The sequence below is a fragment of the Panthera leo genome, chromosome E2, assembly GCF_018350215.1.
Source record: "Panthera leo isolate Ple1 chromosome E2, P.leo_Ple1_pat1.1, whole genome shotgun sequence".
Lineage (NCBI taxonomy): Eukaryota > Metazoa > Chordata > Mammalia > Carnivora > Felidae > Panthera > Panthera leo.
Window position 1 is genome coordinate 42,857,541 of NC_056693.1, and position 18,570 is coordinate 42,876,110.

The 18,570-nt window shown below is 41.8% G+C and overlaps 1 protein-coding gene across 3 annotated transcripts in view; it reads left to right on the forward strand.

Annotated features, from left to right (window-relative positions):
• Window positions 1-485: 485 nt before the first annotated feature.
• CTCF (CCCTC-binding factor) overlaps window positions 486-18,570 on the forward strand; it is a 48,142-nt gene continuing 30,057 nt past the window's right edge. For 2 of the 3 annotated variants that reach the window (XM_042920596.1, XM_042920598.1), the window contains exons 1-3: window positions 486-682; window positions 4,747-4,863; window positions 6,108-6,220. The gene's annotated coding sequence lies outside the window, so the exon portion shown is untranslated. The remainder of the gene's footprint in view (window positions 683-4,746; window positions 4,864-6,107; window positions 6,221-18,570) is intronic. The other variant, XM_042920597.1, reaches the window with a different exon arrangement.

Below are 18,570 nucleotides of genomic sequence, written 5' to 3' on the forward strand. Positions count from 1 at the left end.
TAGGGCGGAGATTGGGGCGGGGCCCGGCCTAAGAACCGCCTCAACCCCACCGCCTAGCCCCGCGCGCGCTTCCTCCAAACACCCTCTCTCGCACCACCCGCCCCCACCCTCTTTACGTATTCAGGAAGGGAGACTGCGGCTGGGGAACCAGGTCAAGAGACCCCGGGATCCTGTACCGCCCAGAGGCGGCGGCGGCCTCCGCCCAGGAAGCCCCACCCAGCAGGAGCCCGGACGTAGCGGCGCCCGCAGAGTCCACGCGCGACCGGGCGAGGGCGCGGGAGGGCGCCTGCGGCGTGACGCGACTCGCGGCGCGTCCCGTGACGCCATCGCGCCCGCTTTTGAAAGTTGGCGCCCGGGGCCGCCTCCCATGCTGCCCTGCGCCAACCCCTCCCCTCACCTTTCCTCCCCCGCCCTCCACTCGTCGCCTGGCCGGCCCCCCCACCCGTCCCTTCCCTTATCAGCACCCGCGGCCCCGGCAGCGCCGACGCAGGCGCACTGCACCGCGCCGCCGCCATTTTGTGTCCGAGCCTGTGGAGCGATTAAACCGTGCGCGGAGCTGCTTCTTTGGCGGCAGCTGCGGCGGCGGTAGCCGGTGCGGGTGCGCGGAGCTGTCCGGGGACGCCGGGTGGCCGGAGCGGTGGAGCGGCGGCGGAGCGGGCGCTGCAGGGGGTGTGGCGCGGAGGTAAGGGGGCCCGGGGTGGAGGAGGTTTCGCGGGCCGCCTCTAGGTGTCACGATGGGGCCGCTCCGGTCGGCGCTGGCTGCAGCCCGGCGCCAGCGCCGCCGCCGGGGGGTGTTTGTCTCCCTCTACCGTCCCTGCTGCGGCGCGGCCGCCGCCATTGCCCGTCGCCGCCGCGGCCCAGCCGCCTCCCTCCCCCCCCCCCCCACACACCCGCCCGCTAGGCCTCCCTCCTGGCGGCGCGCTAGGCCTCTGGCGGCGGCGGCAGCAACAGAGGCCCGCGCGCCGGCGACTCCATTTTCCTTCCTTTGTCTCTGCCCTCGAGGCCGGCTCTTGGCCCGACTGGTTGCCCGGCCGCGGCCCGCCCTCTGCCCTCCGCCCCTCCCGCGGCGGGTGGCCTCAGCCGAGAGGCGATCTCCGCATCCCGGCTCCCGCGCCCGCCTTGTTCGAGGGTCCCGAACCACTGTCGCCGCGCGCGCGCGCGCGCAGCCCGGTGTCCGGGTAGTATGAGTGTCGGGCCCTGGCCGACGCCTCTCTGGCTGCCCCTCCTCCAGCCTGCCCGGTCCCCGGAACCTACCCCGGCCGCTCTGCGAGCGTACCCCTGCCGCTCGGCTGCTCTGCGGTCGCTCCCAGTCCGCGCGCCGCCGCCTCTGGTCTCCGTCTCCGCCGAGTGGCGCAGGCGGCGCTGCTGCGGCTGCGAGCAGAGAGACCCCAGAGCTGCCGAGAGCTCCCTCTGCAAGGCTGGCTGAGCTGCTCGCGCCTCGACGCTGCCTGAGCGGGCGGGGGGACGCGCGCTCGCCGCCCCCGCCGGGCCCGGCTGCGCCCCCAAACTCGCGCCCCAGCTCCTCGCTGGACCTGACTGGTGCGGCCCCACACAGTGGGCGGAAGAGACTCGAGTTCCGCACCGAGTCGTTTTCCTACAGCCAGGGTCGGACTCCTCTTGTAATGATAGCCTGACTTTGTGCGCTAAGAGATCTCAAAGGGATCGAAACTTAATTTCATTCTGATCTCGTGACGTGACAAATTTCTGAATTCGGGATTATGGGCTTGTCGAATTGGTTTAGGCGACCCTTGAGTTTCCCTCCCGCTTTAAAATGTCCTGACACTGAGTTAGTACAGTATTTAGTACCTGATGCTTTAGGGCTAGGCGAAGGCACTTCTGCCCCGGGATTGTGCAACCTGATCTAAAGCTCCAGTAGGGCAGAATGAATTTATTCTTGACTCCACTGGTAATTTGCCCATACGCTGAAATATGAGGGTTGATGTTGTAATTGAATCCTGGGTCGCTAGCTGCAGTTGGTTTATAAATATCTACGCCTAATGTAACTACTCTTTAGTAGCTGACTTCCTGTAGCTCAGAGTTCAGCGTTAAGTAAACATTCGCATAAGTAGTCTTCAAGCTTTGAGTTTAAATCAAGTAGGAAAGTTAAAAATCTAAGTTCCCTATAGGCGGCAAAAGAAGTTAAACAGGACATGTATATTAAGTTTACTGTCCTCAGCTGTCTTAAGTCATTAAAAAGCTTCCTGCTGAATTGTCAGAGTTATCTCTTTTTCCCTTTTCCTCAAGTATTCTAGTACTTTAATATAGTATCGTGCAGCAGCAGTTGATACATTAACTCGGGTTGCTTTGGAGAGAGGGAAATCTTGATTAACTTTTTTTTTAAGACTGTTAAATTTATGAGGAAATTAAAACAGGCTGGCACTAAACAAAGTTGTTGGGTCTGCTCAACCTGTAGGATTTTGCAGCAATCTGCATCTACAGTAGTCTTTCAACATCCTTTTTCAAATTCTACAAAATGTCCCTTCTCTCCTCCTCCTACAGTAAAAGTAAAATTGCACTAACAAATACAGTAGTATTGATGAAGTGCAGGTTTGGTAATAGAACCATGCTTAATTGTTTAATAAATTAGTCTATGTAGTTTTTTTGCGTTTGTGAGATTTTCCACATTGTGGATGGCAGGTGGTCTGTTTTACTTATAAAAATAATCTCTACACAGGTTAAAAATTAAAATCCAGAAGATCTATATTGGGCCAGGAATAAAATTTGTTTTCCCTGGTTAGTGTTATGCTCCACAAACCATGTTTTGTTTCTTCGTTTAGTTCTGCCATATGCAGTCATCAGCCTCTTAGTCTTCCATGTTATTTATGCTCTTTCAGTGGTGTAGACTCCACAGAGTTGCTGTCCTTTGAGATTTCCTATATGCCAGATTCATACTTTGTTTTTATTGGAAAATGAAATCTACAGAGAATGAATTGAGGATATAAGGTTACCGAAAGGAGCTTATAACTTAAATCAATAACATGAAGATTACAACAGGAATGTTTGCCCACATAAGAAAATATTTAAGAGGAATTGTGAAAGTCATCCTTAGGGGTCTATTTAACCAACATAAGAAAATTTAGAAGTTGTAAAAGTCATTCTTAAGACTATTCCAATTCTAAGAGGTTTAAGATATAGCTTTAAAGAACACACAAAAATGAGGAACTTCTTTGGGTGGCTTAGGGAGTTCTTTGGGAGTGCAGAGGCCACCTGCGGCTGACTAGGGCCCCAAGGGAGAGTCCTGTGGCAGAGCCTTTCACAGTGGTGTCTGCTGGTAAAAAGTCCACCTCTAGAAACTTTTTTTGCTACTGGCATCAAATTCACTCCCCATCATCTATAGCTTCCATTTCATTTTTTTAAACCAGAGACTTAGTTGATCATCTGTTTACCTTACTGACCTGTCTCAGTCCCGGATGACTTCAGGCTCTTTGGCCAAAAATTAGGTCCCTCTTCAAACAACTAAAATTTGTCATAATTTAATACTTTGAGAAAGAGCATACAGGTTTGGAAAGAACAATAATGGCAAATAATGCATAGCCTTGAAGACCCTGGTTTGCAGTTGGATGTGTGGATTTGGCGTACCATGTTTGTTTTTCTAAACATTAAACTTTCTCTAGTCACCATCTTCAGATCTTCACCGGCAGGTCTGCATTTTCTTAGTGATTAATATTTCAGTGCAAAGATGGGACATTGCTTATAGACTGCTAATGTATGCATTGAGAATAGTGATTTTTCTATACTTGGTGTTCATTTTTAGTTACCTCTAGAATGTTCAGGTATATAAAATCTCCTCCCTTTGAGGCATGCTAGTAACACTATATGGACTCTAATACAAAAGTGTTTCTTGGACTAGATATGCTAATCCTCTTTTCAAGATGTAAATTGCCTCTCAACAGAGAAGACTTTTCTTTAGCTTCTAAGAAAGTATTATATTAGCTTAGTTTTGTGAGCTTTAGTTAATTACGAGATAGATTCCTTTGTAGTTGTACCTTATATGCCAAATTCTTTGGAAACTCTTAATTCAAATTTAGCACTTCCATTTCACTTGGAAGTTTCTTTTCTTTTTTTCTTTTGGAAGTAAGTTCCACTCTACTATTACCTAAAGCTTAAAACTTGACGATTCATATATTTGTAATTTGGGGATAAAATTATCAGCTAACAAAAAAAGTATTTCATTGCTGTACTTCTAGGAATTTCAAGACAGTGAAAGCCCTTCCTTCCTGAAGATAAGGAAATAATACTGTTAAAGGACTATTAATTACTACATCTATAAGAATTAATTTTTTTGTCAGCTCGAATATATATACGTATGCCATTATTTCCCTGCAAGGTCATAATGGGGTTTTGTTTTTTTTTTAAGATTTTATTATTTTTTTCAGTAATATGAAGTTACTATTTTTTCAGTAATCTGTTGGGTGTAGACTCAACATGGGGCTCAAACCCACAACCCCAAGATCAAGTCTCATGCTCCACCAACTGAGCCAGCTAAGCACCCCAATGGTGCTATTTTGATAACCACAGATCTTTAGTCCTTTATATATTTAGCAAATATATAAAGAAATAAGTGTTTTATTATTGGTTTGGTAGAATTTATGGAATGCCTCATTTAGTAATGTGATGTATCAGAACAAGTATATTGTTTTTTAACCAATTTTGTCAGCTTTTATCTTGCCCTCAATTTGCTTTCCATATTATATGTGCAGTTGTGTGTATTTGGTGTTCATAAAATGATTTATGTTTCTGTTTTAGAATGGTCACAGATCTGGAGCCAAAGACCAAGATGCACTAGTGGACAGGTTGCTGACCAGGGGCTTGAGAGCTGGGTTCTGTGTTCTCTCCTGAAACTGACTTTGCAGCCACGGAGAGGTAAATGCTCTTTCCATTTCTTGGTCTTGAAAATGGGAGTAATAAATCCTTTCTGGGGTTGGAGGATTTGCTATGTTGTTCTTGGGTATAGAAGATGCAGGACAGTGAATAATTGGGGGCATACAAGTTTTATAGTCAGAGTCCTCAGTTTGAAACTCTGCACTGGCATATACTAGCTGGGTGACACTGAGCACGTTACTTAACTTCTCTACTCCTATGGTCCCCATTTGTGAGAGAACACCAATTACAGAGGCTAGGCTCTAGGTTGGTGAGAATGTGTATAAAGCATTAAGTACCATTCTGAGCATGTACATAGACCCCAGGAAATAGTTGTTTTTCTGCAGAAACCCTTGGAACGTATATTTTGATTATTAACAAAAGACGTCAAGAGTCCATGGCCTGTGGCAATTTGAAATTTTGATGAGCAATAGATGGAATCCTATTTTTTTGGAAATGGATCCTAGATAAAAGTTGTCTTAATTAATTTTAATTAGTCTAGTTGATGACCCATTTTTGTATCAGTATTATATTCATTATGAGTAACATTTTGAAACATTTTAAGGGGTCACTTACAATTTACTGTAGCTTACAATTTCTGCTGTAGAATATAATGGACATTATAGGGAACTTGAAACAGGCCTCATAAATATTGACATCTACTAGGCTTTGGAATCTCATAAACAACAAAGTAGGGTTCTGGGGAGGAAAATTATCTCTTCTCAGGCTATTAGAGTACACATCCTTCTTGTCCCTTAGAAAATGTGAAAATAATTTAATTGCACTTGTGTAACGGCAAAAGGGAAAGGTTGGGAGTTATAAATGCTGACATTAGATAAGCTTATGTGAATGAATCAACTAAGTGACTACTAAGATTTTTCTTACAAGCTGTGTTGGAGCAAATAGAGAGGAGGAAGGGAACAGGAGTGAAAACTCTACTATTCAAATCTATCTTCCATGAGCAGCTTAGTACATTGATAGGTGGCAAGAACCAGGTCTGTGTGCTAGGATTCTGTCACTCAAGAAATAATTTGTGCCCTGCAGGTTTTTTTAAGGAGTGTTGACACAGAGTACATATTAATGAGCTCCTGAAAAGAAAAACAATACTGATTTAAAAAGCTGTTGAGAAAACTAGCCTTAAGAGTTTGGGGAACGGGGTTGTAGGAACGTGTTGGTCACTTTTAAGTATTATGGCAATTTAATTGTTTAGATCCCTGTTTCTCAAACTGGGATATGAATACCCTTAGGGTACAAAGTGGTATGATTCCGGGGTACTTGAAGCCACAAGATAAGCATGACCCATCTTCTTGGAGCTTCAATTGTGCTCATTGAGGGGGCGGTGAGTTAAGTAATTTGACTGGTAAGTAATTTTTAAATTTTTACATTAAAGCAAATACATATTTTAGGATCAGAATGGGAACTCTGTATAGACTGTTGAAGAGAACCCAGGTTTTCAGCAAAATGGGTAATGAGTCCCTAGGGAATAAGAATCGCCCTTTGTTTAGGTACTACAGTGGAAACATTTGAGAAGCAATAGTTCTGAGCTATGGAACAGCTCTGTCATCCAGCTCCTTACTTTGTTCCCTGTAGCATCCTATTGTGGAATATAGACATTAAATTGTATTAAATCGGTGCTTGTTTGCTTGCATGCATGTTTCTACAGGTGCCCAACATGCACAAGAGCTCTGCACCGATTGGTAGACAGTTGTAGATGGCGGACCAAGACAGAAATACTGTCATTAAGACTATTCCAATGACCTAATTATAATTTAAAAAGAAAAAAAAATTTTTTTAAACAATGAACAGACTCAGGTCTAAAACTGTAAAATGGGGTGTTCGATTGGTTCAGTCCATAGAACATGAGACTCTTGATCTCAGCAGGAACTCTTATGAGTTCAAGCCCCACATTGGGCATGGAGCCTACTTTGTAAAAGGCCACATATCATTTGGGGCGCCTGGGTGGCTCAGTCAGTTGAGTTTCTGACTCTTGATTTCAGTTCAGGTCATGATCCCAGGGTCATGGGATCAAGCCCCATGTCAGGCTCCACACTGAGTGTGGATTTTGCTTGGGATTCTCTCTCTCTTCTGCCCCTCTCCCCTGCTTACACGTGTGCTGTCTCTCAAAAAAAAATTTTTTTTAACTGTAAAATAAATTCTACAAAACAAGATTTTGAAAGCAAATGTCATATTAACTCCAGCATAATTAACAATTTATACTAATTTGTTACCTCCCCATTCAAGTTAAGTATTGAGAGTCTTAATAATATGTCTAAATCTTAAGCTTGTAGACCTTGTGATTCCTAAGACAGTTATTTAGAAGTGTCTATTTTTTTTATTATTACTTATTGTTACTAGTGTATTGCTCTTAATATAAGTGGCACGTAAGAAATACATTTTCTATACTGACAATATCTGTTTGAATACAAGTTTTATATTTGAACCTAATTTGTTCTAGATATCATGGAGTGTGAATTTCTCTGAAATGATTTGAATTGGATCAACCTGAATATTTGGATGTACTCTAAATATTTGTAGTATTTGTTGAATACTTGTATTCATTCCATTCTTTGAACACTTGCCTTTCTGCTTTGTGCCAGGCAGTGTGTTACATACTGGGGATTTGAATCCCCAGGGATTTCTTAAATAAGAAAAAGATTGTTTTTCTGAGAGTCTTGAGTATAGGGAAGAGATTAAGTGTTGTTTGTGCTCTGATAAAAGTGTGTTCAGGATGCAGAGAGGGTAGTCTGTTACAGGAGTTGGTGAAAGATTTTGAGAAAGGCTTTCTGGAGGAGAGACCTTGATCTAGGTATATCAAGAAATTCAGAAGCAGTATAAATTCGATTTTAATCCCATTAGGGCACCAAGGTTTAGTCACTGCAGCTTAATAGCTATGTATCCTTGGGCAAGTCCATCAAGGGTGACTTCCTTGTGCCTTCCTTTCCTCATTGGTAAAATGATGTATCTACCTTGTTATAGGCTGTGGCAGTTAGATGAAGTATTGTTAGGGGGAAATCCATGTATTTGTAACGGTAATGTGCTATATAGAAGTAAAGTGATAATCTGTAGACATTAGAATAGTGGGTCAATGTATATATTTTGCATTAAGCTACAGTGATGACCACCAGACTGTACAGAAGTTAAGTGAATCAAGTAAATTGGGACTTTGTGGATGAGAAAATGACATTAATCAAAATCTCTTGAGCAGCAGAGAAATGGATGAGTAAACAGGGCCATACCCCATGTGGGAGTGAAGTTTGACAACCACAAAAAGAAACTAATTGGGAAGACTCTTAGCCAGCAAAATGTCTATGATTTTTTTTTTAATATAGTTCCAAAAAAAAATTGTTATGGAATAAAAGTAAAGAAAACCAAAAACATGGCACATAGCAAGAACTTAGTGTGTAATTGAATGAATACCCCAGGAAAAAGACAAAACAGGCATGAAAACACTGGTCAAAATAAAATAAAGAACTAGTAGTGCAAGGGTGGTTAAGTTTGGAGTAACTTTTTCTAGCTTTTCTAGTTTGTATAAGATTTTGTAACGCAAATAAATTTTTCCTTTTTTTTTTTTTTTTTTTTTTTTTTAAATAAAGTAGAATTACCAAAATTTGGGACTAACCATATTCAACAATAGAGGACTGATTAAGTTGTGAATGTCTATATAATAGAATGTCATGAAACCATTATATTATGTATAGTAATACATTGAAATGGAGAGATTTGAGACCTTTTACATAAAGCAAATTATCAAATGTATGCACAAAGGCATGTGTGTATATATAGGGAGGAGACTATAGATATAAACCAGAATGTTTATATAAAACCAATAGAGGGGCACCTCGGTGGCTCAGTCAGTTGAGTGTCCGTCCGGCTCTTGATTTTGGCACAGGTGATGAGCCCAGGATTGTGGGATCAGCATGGATTCTCGGCTTAAGATTCTCACTCTCTCTCCCCTCTCCCCCATCCCCCCTTTGCCCTTCTTCCCCACTCTGTTTCTTTCTCTCTCTCAAAAAAAAAAAAAAAAAAAACAAACCCTATAGATTTATATTCTAGATGATCTGAGTTTTCTTCTGTTTGTATTGTATAATTAAAAAAATTTTTTTAATGTATTTATTTTTGAGAGGCAGAGAAAGACCAAGCACAAATGGGGGAGGGGCAGAGAGAGAATGAGACCCAGAGTCTGAAGCAGGCTCCAGGCTCCAAGTTGTCAGCACAGAGCCTGACACAGGGCTCAAACTCACAAACTGTGAGATCATGACCTGAACCGAAGTCGGACTCTCAACCAACTGAGCCACTCAGGTGCCCCTGTATTGTATAATTTTGAAAGGAATCCAATATAGTAGGAAATAGGACTGAAGCTTTCTGATAAATATAATGAGATAATAAAAGTAGTTTTTGTCTAGTTTACTCTGGCAGTAAAGTCTAGACTTCTTGGGTGGTTTTGGGGTGTCTTGGGTAACCACTCACTTAAGTGTCCAACTCTTGATTTCGGCTCAGGTCATGATCTCATCGTTCATGGATTTGAGCCCCACGTCGTGCTCTGCGCCAGTGGTGCAGGGCTTGCTTGGGATCCTCTTTCCCACTCTGCCCTCCCATGTGCACACGCTCGCCCGCTCTCTCTCAAAACTTTAGACTTCTTGGGTGGATTCAAAGCCTTGCTAGGACACTGTGGGAGAAGTGCAGGCATGAAGGAAAGAAGGCAGGAGGGGGAGAGTACTGGCAGCCGTGTATCTGCCCAAGTGTAGAAGGAATTGACATTACAGAGGCAATTCTTAGAACTTTCCTCACATTTGGCCTTAATCTGTTTTTGTATCATCCGAGTAGCATTTAGTTTCATTCTTTGGAAGAGTCTAATAATTGTAGAACTATACTAAACCCTAAAGAAGTAGCCCTTTTATTTTTTTTCCACAGAGATAAACACTATTAACAGTTTGGTGTATTCCTTTTGGGTTTTTTCCCTGCACTTTTGTAAATGGACATGTACAGGTAATAATACAGTTTTAAAGACAAAATGTAACAGTGCTATACAAGTATTTTGTAACTACCACATTAAATACAAACATGTGGGGAGAGATATATCAAACAATACAAACTGGTAATAATGAAAAATAATTTCTTTCCACTTCTGATCCCTCAGTTTTCTTCTCCACAGGTAATAAATATTACCAGTTTTTCATACATCCTTCCAGAGAAAATTCTATTCATGTATTAACATATGTGTTTGTGTATCCTTCCTAAAAAACAGAGGACAGCACACTATACACATAGTGTGGATATTTGAGGTTTTTTTTTAATCTTGATGTTAGATAAAGATGTTACAATATTTTTCTTGCCTACACCTCTTTGGGCACTTGTACTAGTGTATTTATACAATGACTTTGTAGGAGTTTAGTTGTTTATATATTCCTAGAAGAGGGAATGGCATGTACAAAGGTCCAGAGGCAGGAGGAGAGAAGCCTAAAATGTTCTGGCTACTAAAAGCAGTTTAATATGATTAAAGCAGAGTGTATGAGGCTAGATGCAGATCTGCTGATAGGGCCCTAAAGGACCCTGTAGGCCAGGTGAAAGAGTTTAGATTTGAGCTTACAAGTTTTCCCATGGGAGGTTTCAGAAGGGAAGTCTCCTTGCTGATCATGAATTTCCATTTTATTTAAAAAAAATTTTTAACGTTTATTCATGTTTGAGAGACAGACAGAATGTGAATGGGGGAGGGGCAGAGAGAGAGGGAGACACAGAATCTGAAACAGGCTGCAGGCTCTGAGCTGTCAGCACAGAGCCGGACATGGGGCTCAAACTCACGGACTGCGAGATCATGACCTGAGCTGAAGTCAGATGCTTAACCAACTGAGCCACCCAGGCACCCCATGAATTTCCATTTTAGAAATCTGGCCAATGTGTGAAAAATGGGTGGTAAGGGAGCAAGAAGGGAAACAGGGAAACTAGTTCAGAGGCCATTGCATCAGTCCAGGCGAGATACAATACCCACCTGACTTAAGGTAGGGGGATCTCACCAGGAATGCTATTTGTATAGTTTTGTTTCATTTTATTAAACTAAGTTGGGGGGCACCTGGTTGGTTCAGTCGGTTAAGTGTCTGACTTCATCTCGGGTCATGATCTCACGGTTCATGAGTTTGAGCCCTGCATCAGGCTCTGTGCTGACAGTGCGGAGCCTGCTGGGGATTCTGTCTCTGCCCCTCCCCCGAATTCTCTTTCTCTCTCTCTTAAAATAAATAAACTTAAAAGAAAATAAAAAACTAAGTTGGAAAAGTTGGAATCCTGTTCTGTATCCTCTTTTGTAATCTTCCTTCATGTTGTATGTTATGCACATTTTCCCGTTAGATACCCTATGTTACTTTAACAGGAATGTACTTTCTTATTGCTGGATGTTTTTTAACCTGTTCCTTTGGAGACCAGTGTCTTTTTAACCCGAGCTTTTTGTTTCTAATACTTTATCCCTCCTCATCCCCATTGTTTGAATTATTTTTAATATAAGAGTAAGTGGACTTTGAGTAAGAGCCAAATTGTACATAGATTTTGAGATGTCTGTAATAACTATTCAGAGTCCTGTTTTCATTCTGAACTGTTCTCAGTAGTAGATATTTGCCAATTTAATGACTTCTAGGTAAGTGTTCATCTTAGCTAATGGCTAAATAGTATCCTATCAAGTATATAACTATGGCTCTAAGCATTTTTCACACTAAAATTAAAGAAATAGAATGTCTTATTTTGTAGGAGGGTAGATGATACAGTAGTTTCCCCAACAAGAAAGGTGGCAACCGAATCCTAAAATGTCCTAGATTGTTACGGCTTTTGAAAAGCAGATGTCTTGATACTCTGTGTGCAAGGAGTGTGTGGGGAGTTACACAAATAGTGATTGTACCTTCACTTTGAGCAGACTGTCTAGTATAAAAAACATATCCTAATGGAGGGAGGAAAGAACCAGTCTGGTAGGTTTGTGTCTAATGTTTGTGGTGTTTTCGCCTGACACAGAGATACCTCATCAAATTTCATCGACTTCAGATATAAATGCCACTCAGTAGAGTGGTGTGCCTTAGCCATCTTAATCTAAATAGATTTTAGAGACTTCTGCCTAATTCTTGGTTACAGACAAGTGGACTGCAAAGCTAGGAAGTTACCTTTTGCTCCATCCTTTTGTACAGCTTTGATGGATGCAGTTAAAATGTCCATCTGATTTCTATAGCTGGGAAGTGGGGATACTTGTTCCCTTCTTACCTACAGGGATGAATTTAATAACCTAAAAACAAGTGTAGAATGTTAAAGCCAGAGGAAATTTTAAGTCATCTGGCAATCCCCTCATTTTACAGGTAAGAAACCTAAGAAGCAAAGTGATATACCTGAGGTCATAGATGTAGGACAAGCGCATCTGCCTTTTTTATTCTTCCCCATACTGGCTCTGAATAGTCTATGCGTTTCACAGAATATCCTGCTGCATTTGGTTCTGTAGCTAATTATTTGATATATATTCATTAAAATTTTTTTTGTTTATTTCTTTTTGAGAGAGAGACAGAGCACAAGCAGGGGAGGGGCAGAGAGAGACGGAGACACAGAATCCAAAGCAGGCTCCAGGCTCTGAGCTGTCAGCACAGAACCCGATGTGGGTCTCTAACTCAAAAACTGTGAGATCATGACCCAAGCTGAAGTTGGACGCCTAACCGACTGAGCCACCCAGACTCCCCTATATGTATTCATTTATTTAGATCTCTTTTGACAGAAATATGTATCAGTGTATATCTATAGAAAAACAGCATGAAAACTTTACATCATTACTGCACTTGAGTATAGTATACCTGTGCACTGGCACACATTAGGTTTTCAGTATGTATTTGTCAGATTTTATTTATTTATTTTTTTTTGGTCACCAACTTTAAAGGTTGTCCATGTAAACAGTGCGTTATTAGGCTCTGGCTGTCGCTAAAGTTAAAGGTCTAGTACCACCACTGTTCAGATTTTGAGCTTATTTACCTCTTCTAACTCAGAACCTTTTCAGAGTCCTTCAGTAGTTTCCCTGTGGTAAAAACAGACCATGGTTTGAGGCCAGGGTTGGTTAGTACGTAGTTTTAGTATTGTCTAGTTGGACCACCGAAAGTTCTAAATTGTTTCAGCCCACTACTTTTTATTTCTTTATAAATTCTGGTATAACAAAACTCTGACATAACATGGTCATTATCATATATCATAAAGCAGATACAAGATAGTTTACATTCCCAGAGGTATGATATATAACTATTGTATAATAATAGAGGGTACCCTAATTGTTTTCAGTGTGGGGCTCAAGCCCAAGAACTGCAAGATCATGACCTGAGCTGAAACCAAGAGTCAGTCACTTAACCAACTGAGCCACCTAGGTGCTCCATGTGTCTTCCTTTTTTTTTTTTTTTTTTTTTTTTTTTTTTTTAGTGTTTATTTATTTTGAGAGACAGTGTGTGCAGGAGAGGAGCGAAGAGGGAGATTCCCAAGCAGGCTCCTTGCTGCCAGTGCACAGCCCACCTTGGGGCTTGATCTGAGCTGAGATCAAGAGTATGGTCGCTTAACTGACTGAGCCATCCAGGCCTCCCTGTTTTATTTGTATCTTTATCTTTCCACTCCTATTTAGAATATTTGATTTCGGCTCAGGTGATGATCCCAGGGTCGTGGGATTGAGCTTCATGTTGGGCTCACACTGAGCATGGATCTAGCTTGGGATTCTCTGTCTCTCTTTGCCCCTCTCCCCTGGACACACATGCACGTGCGCTCAGTTGGTGTCTGTCTGTCTCTCTCTCTCTCTCTCTCTCTCTCTCTCTCTCTCACACACACACACACAACAAAATTTTTTGTTGTGAATGTATATTGAGACTAAAATATAGTGACTTGGTTACCTCTTTGTAGTAAATTTTATTTATAATTTTTTTTTCTGACCACTTGTTAGACAAGGTCTTTTGCTCCTTCTCTCCTTGTCATGTCTTTTGGGTATTCATAAATGTGTAATCCCCCTCCCCCATTTCTTGGTTAACCTATTGCCTAGATTTCCTTCTTTCCTGTATTTGTTTCCGTATTTTTAAGGAGCAATCAAGTTGACAAATTATTTGTTTTCATGATTAATATTAGTTTAGAGTAACATTTTGTTTTTGTTTAAACTTCTGTATGTCTGTATTCCTATACATATGTATCCTTTGTGGTTTTTCAGATTTCTTTTGTTCTATCTATTGAATAGCACTTTAACTATTTTCCATATTTCATGCTATTATACTATTTACTCACTAAGGATATCTTACTCTTTTTTTTTTTTTTTTAAGTTTATTTTTATTTATTCTGAGAAAGAGAACAAGCTGGAGGGGGGAGAGAGAGGGAGGGACAGAGGATCCAAAGCGGGCTCTGCATTGACAGCAGAGAGCGCAGTGTAGGGCTCAAACTCACAAACCATGAGATCATGACCTGAGCCAAAGTTAGACACTTAACTGACTGAGCCACCGAGACACCCCTGTCTTTTTTTTTTTTTAATGTAAGTATTACTTGATCTTTGTTCAGAGATCTCCTATTGCCATTTATTATCATTATTATGCCTTTGGTATAGGTATGCATTGTTGAATTTAAGCTGTTGGCTTCTGATTTAATATTGACCCTATGTAAGACCCTGTTTATCAAATAAAAATTATCTTGGTATTAAGTAGCCTTCATGAGTGAGTACTGGGTTACAGAAACACTCAAACGTTGGCCCACATGGTCACTGAAACACACTGCAAAACCATGAGTTCAGTCTTACCATGTTTTTCCACTTCTCTTTTTACTTTTTTCCTTCTGTCATGTGTTGAGCTTGTCCATACCATCTAGAGAGATATTTTGGTATTGATGGTACCCATGGTAGAGGTAAAACGTTAGAATTTCCATCTTGGGTGATACATTTCCATTATTGTTTATATGGACATCATACTAGTTTTGAGGTAGGCTTTATACACTTTATTTAAATAAATAAACAAAATAATTCTTCTAAAGAATGAACCAAAAATTCTCATAGTAGGAAACAGTGGGTATTTGAGTAGCTTGGATTTATGTAGACCTGTATTTAGGGTAGATAAGTATTGTATTCTAGGTCAGTCACTTCCAAACCAAGGTCAACAGAGATTTTATATCAGAATCACCTGGGGACCTTTTGGAATAAGGTCTCTTCCACCCTAGGCCTACTGAATCAGAATCTCCGGGATCTATGTATTTAAAAGTTTATTAGGTGATCCTGATACCATCCACGTTTGGGAATTACTGCTCAGGTAGAATGTGCACCAAAATCCATAGATGTGCCTGTTAGATGTTGTATAAATTCTATACTGTGTGTGTATAACTTATTTCTTTTTATAACATACTTATTCACAGTAATAGACTTGCCATAGATCCTACCTTTCTCATATTCCCAGCAACGAAAGACTGTAGGACTGCTCCAAAGAGAGTGTAACTCTGAGCTGCTTTCAAGTATTTGGGCCTGGAGCAGAACAAAGAGAGATCTGGTGGTTCCTGACATAGTCACCCTTGGGAGCATGAGGAGAAGTGAAGCATTAAGTTGTTGTATGCTAGCAAAAGTCTCTTTCAGGCTATAGAAAGCAGAGAGGGACAGCGTGTGCTTGGGAGGCAACCTTCAATCAGTACAATGGCATTAGAATGTTGACTCCCAGATAAACTTTGTCTTCTATTTTGTTGGGTAAATATTCAGTAAGTGAAATAAACAGGCTACCCTTACTGAGGAACTAGAACATGGCCTCTGAAACCAGGTCACAATAATAAATTTGAGATTATTTAGTATAGTTCCACTCAGTTATGTTGAATTTTTTGCAGAAAATTTGTCTAATTCCATACATAAGTTTCTTCCCACATACAATTTCCTCTTTTAGAGTTCCTCTCTACTGTAGTTTGCCTGTCAAGTTTCATCTCATCCTTTAGGGTCCAGCTTTAGCAGTTGCTCTTCTTGGACCCATCTCTTACCCACTTATACCATCCTTTGTGCCAGGCTGGTAGGAAGCATGTTAACCCCTGTTACAGCACCCATCACGTTACAGTGGACCCTTGAACAACATGGAGTTAGGGACTTCAGCGCCCCCCAAGCCCCCAACCTCCAACTTGAATATCCGAGTATAACTTTTAACTTCCAAAGAACTTAACTACCAACAGCCTACTGTTGAACAGAAGCCTCACTGATAACCTAGTTGATTACACACGTGTTTTGTATGTTGCATATATTATTTACTGTATTCTTATAATCATGGGAACTTGGGATTATTATTTCTTGCGAAGAGTGTATAGATAGTCTTCAAATGTGCTCCAGGAAATAAGGAGTTTTTAGCAGTTTTCCCTTGTAAAGGACGGTATATATTAAAAAGTTGTGGTAGCTTTGGGGCATCTGGGTGGCTCAGTTGGTTAAGTGTCTGACTTCGGCTCAGGTTATGATCTCATGGTTCATGAGTTCAAGCCCCACGTCAGGCTCTGTGCTGACAGCTCAGAGCCTAGAGCCTGCTTCTGCTTCCGATTCTGTGTGTGTGTGTGTGTGTGTGTGTGTGTGTGTGTGTGTGTGTGTGTCTTTCTCTTACTGCCCCTCCCCCACTCTGTCTCTCCAAAAAAATGAATAAGCGTTAAAAAAAAAAATTAAAAAGATGTGGTAGCTTTGTTTATGAAATAGACTACTAGGGCACCTGGGTGGCTCAATCGGTTAAGTGTCTGTTGATTTCGGCTCAGGTCATAATCTCATGGTTCTTGGGTTCGAGCCCCATGTTGGGCTCTGTGCTGACAGTATGGAGCCTACTTGAGATTCTGTCTCTCCCTCTCTCTCTGCCCCTCCCCACTGTCTCCAAACAAATAATCTTTAAAAAATAAATAGGGGTGCCTGGGTGGTTCAGTCAAACTTCTGACTTTGGCTCGGGTCATGATCTCACGGTTCCTGATTTTGAGCTTTGCGTCAGGCTGTCTGCTGTTAGTATGGAGCTCACTTCAGATTCTCTGGCCCTCTCTGTCTCTACCCTTTCCCCACTTGGTCTTTCTCTTTCAAAAATAAATAAACATTTAAAGAAAAAAGAAAATAGACTACTAGAAATCATTCTTCTCCACTGTCTTATTCTTAGTGTGCATGTACTCTTAGTGTATTTTTTTTAATGTTTTTTATTTAGTTTTGAGAGAGAGAGAGACCAGAGTGTCAGTGAGGGAGGGGCAGAGAGTAGGGGAGACACAGAATCCGAAGCAGGCGCCAGGCTCTGAGCTGTCAGCACAGAGCCTGATGGAGGGCTTGAACCCATAAACCGTGATATCATGACCTGAGCCGAAGCCAGATGCTTAACCAACTGAGCCACCCAGGCACCCCTTGTGTGTATGTTTTATAATAACTGAACTCTCCAAAGGACTGAACTTTGCATTGGTGAGTGTGGAAGGTTATTTTGGTTGATTTCCTTTGGGAAGTACCTGACACACTGACTGTACAGCCATGTAATCCAGGTGATAAGTTACTAAATTTTACTGTCCTCAAAATTAGCACAGTCACAGTTAGCCTTTTTAAAAAATTTTTTTTCACATAGAACATATTTATTGAGTACATACAGTGTATGACACGAGTGCGTTTTTATCTGTCTGTCTATCTATCAAAGCTCTGTGCCCAGCATAGGGCTTGAGCTCACGACTCATGCTCTGCTGACTGAGCCGGCCAGGTGCCCCTAGCCTTTATTTTTATGTGGCAGGATTGTTTTACTCTAACCTATAATTGTGTCATTAGGACTTTTTATTGACGCAAACATAGCAATAAAGGAAACAAATTCATGGAGCATCTAGGTGGTTAAGCGTCTGACTCTTGGTTTCAGCTCAGGTCATGATCTCAGTTCATGGGTTTGAACCCTGTGTTGGATTCTGTGCTTACAGCACAGAGCCTGCTTGGGATCTTGGGATATTCTCTCTCTCTCTCTCTCTCTCTCTCTCTCTCTCTTTTCTCTTCCTCTCTCTTTCTCCCTCTCCCCCCCCCCACCCCTTCCCTCCTCCCTCCCTCTCTCTCTCAAAATAAATAAAGTTTAAAAAATAAAATAAAGGAAATAAATTCACATAATTAAGCTTCCACTTAGCATATGATATTTTGTTTTTCCATATCCCTTTCCTGCTCTTGCGTGCAGGAACCATTTATATGTTTCATGTGACAGTAACATTGACATTGAGTGTCTGTTGTTTACCTAACACTGTTTTGTATTTATTGCTGTAGAGGATACAGAAGTAAAAGGCATAGTTCCTCCCCTCAACAAGCTAATAGTCTATTTGAGGTAAAGACATAGACATAGAAAAGTATACTACAGTAAAAACCAAACAAACATGAAGTCAGTTTGCACTTGAGAAGATGTGATTTAGGGGATCACTTGAGCTTGGAGGGTACAAGACAGTAAGCAGTTATTTAGAAGATGCCCAGGAGGTGAGGTTGAGTGGGTGGAAAGGACGGGAACAAACTTCTGGGAGCCAAGCTAAAAGGTTTGGAATTGAGGGCAACCTGGTTGGCTCAGTCAGTAGAGCATGCACCTCTTGATGTCAGGGTCGTGAGTTCGAGCTCCACGTTGGGCACAGAGATTGCTTTTAAAAAGCAGGGAGAAGGGCACCTGGGTGGCTCAGTTGGTTAAGCATCCGATTTTGGCTTAGGTCATGATCCCACAGTTGGTGGGTTCAAGCCCCGCTTCAGGCTTTGTGCGGACAGCTCAGAGCCTGGAGTCT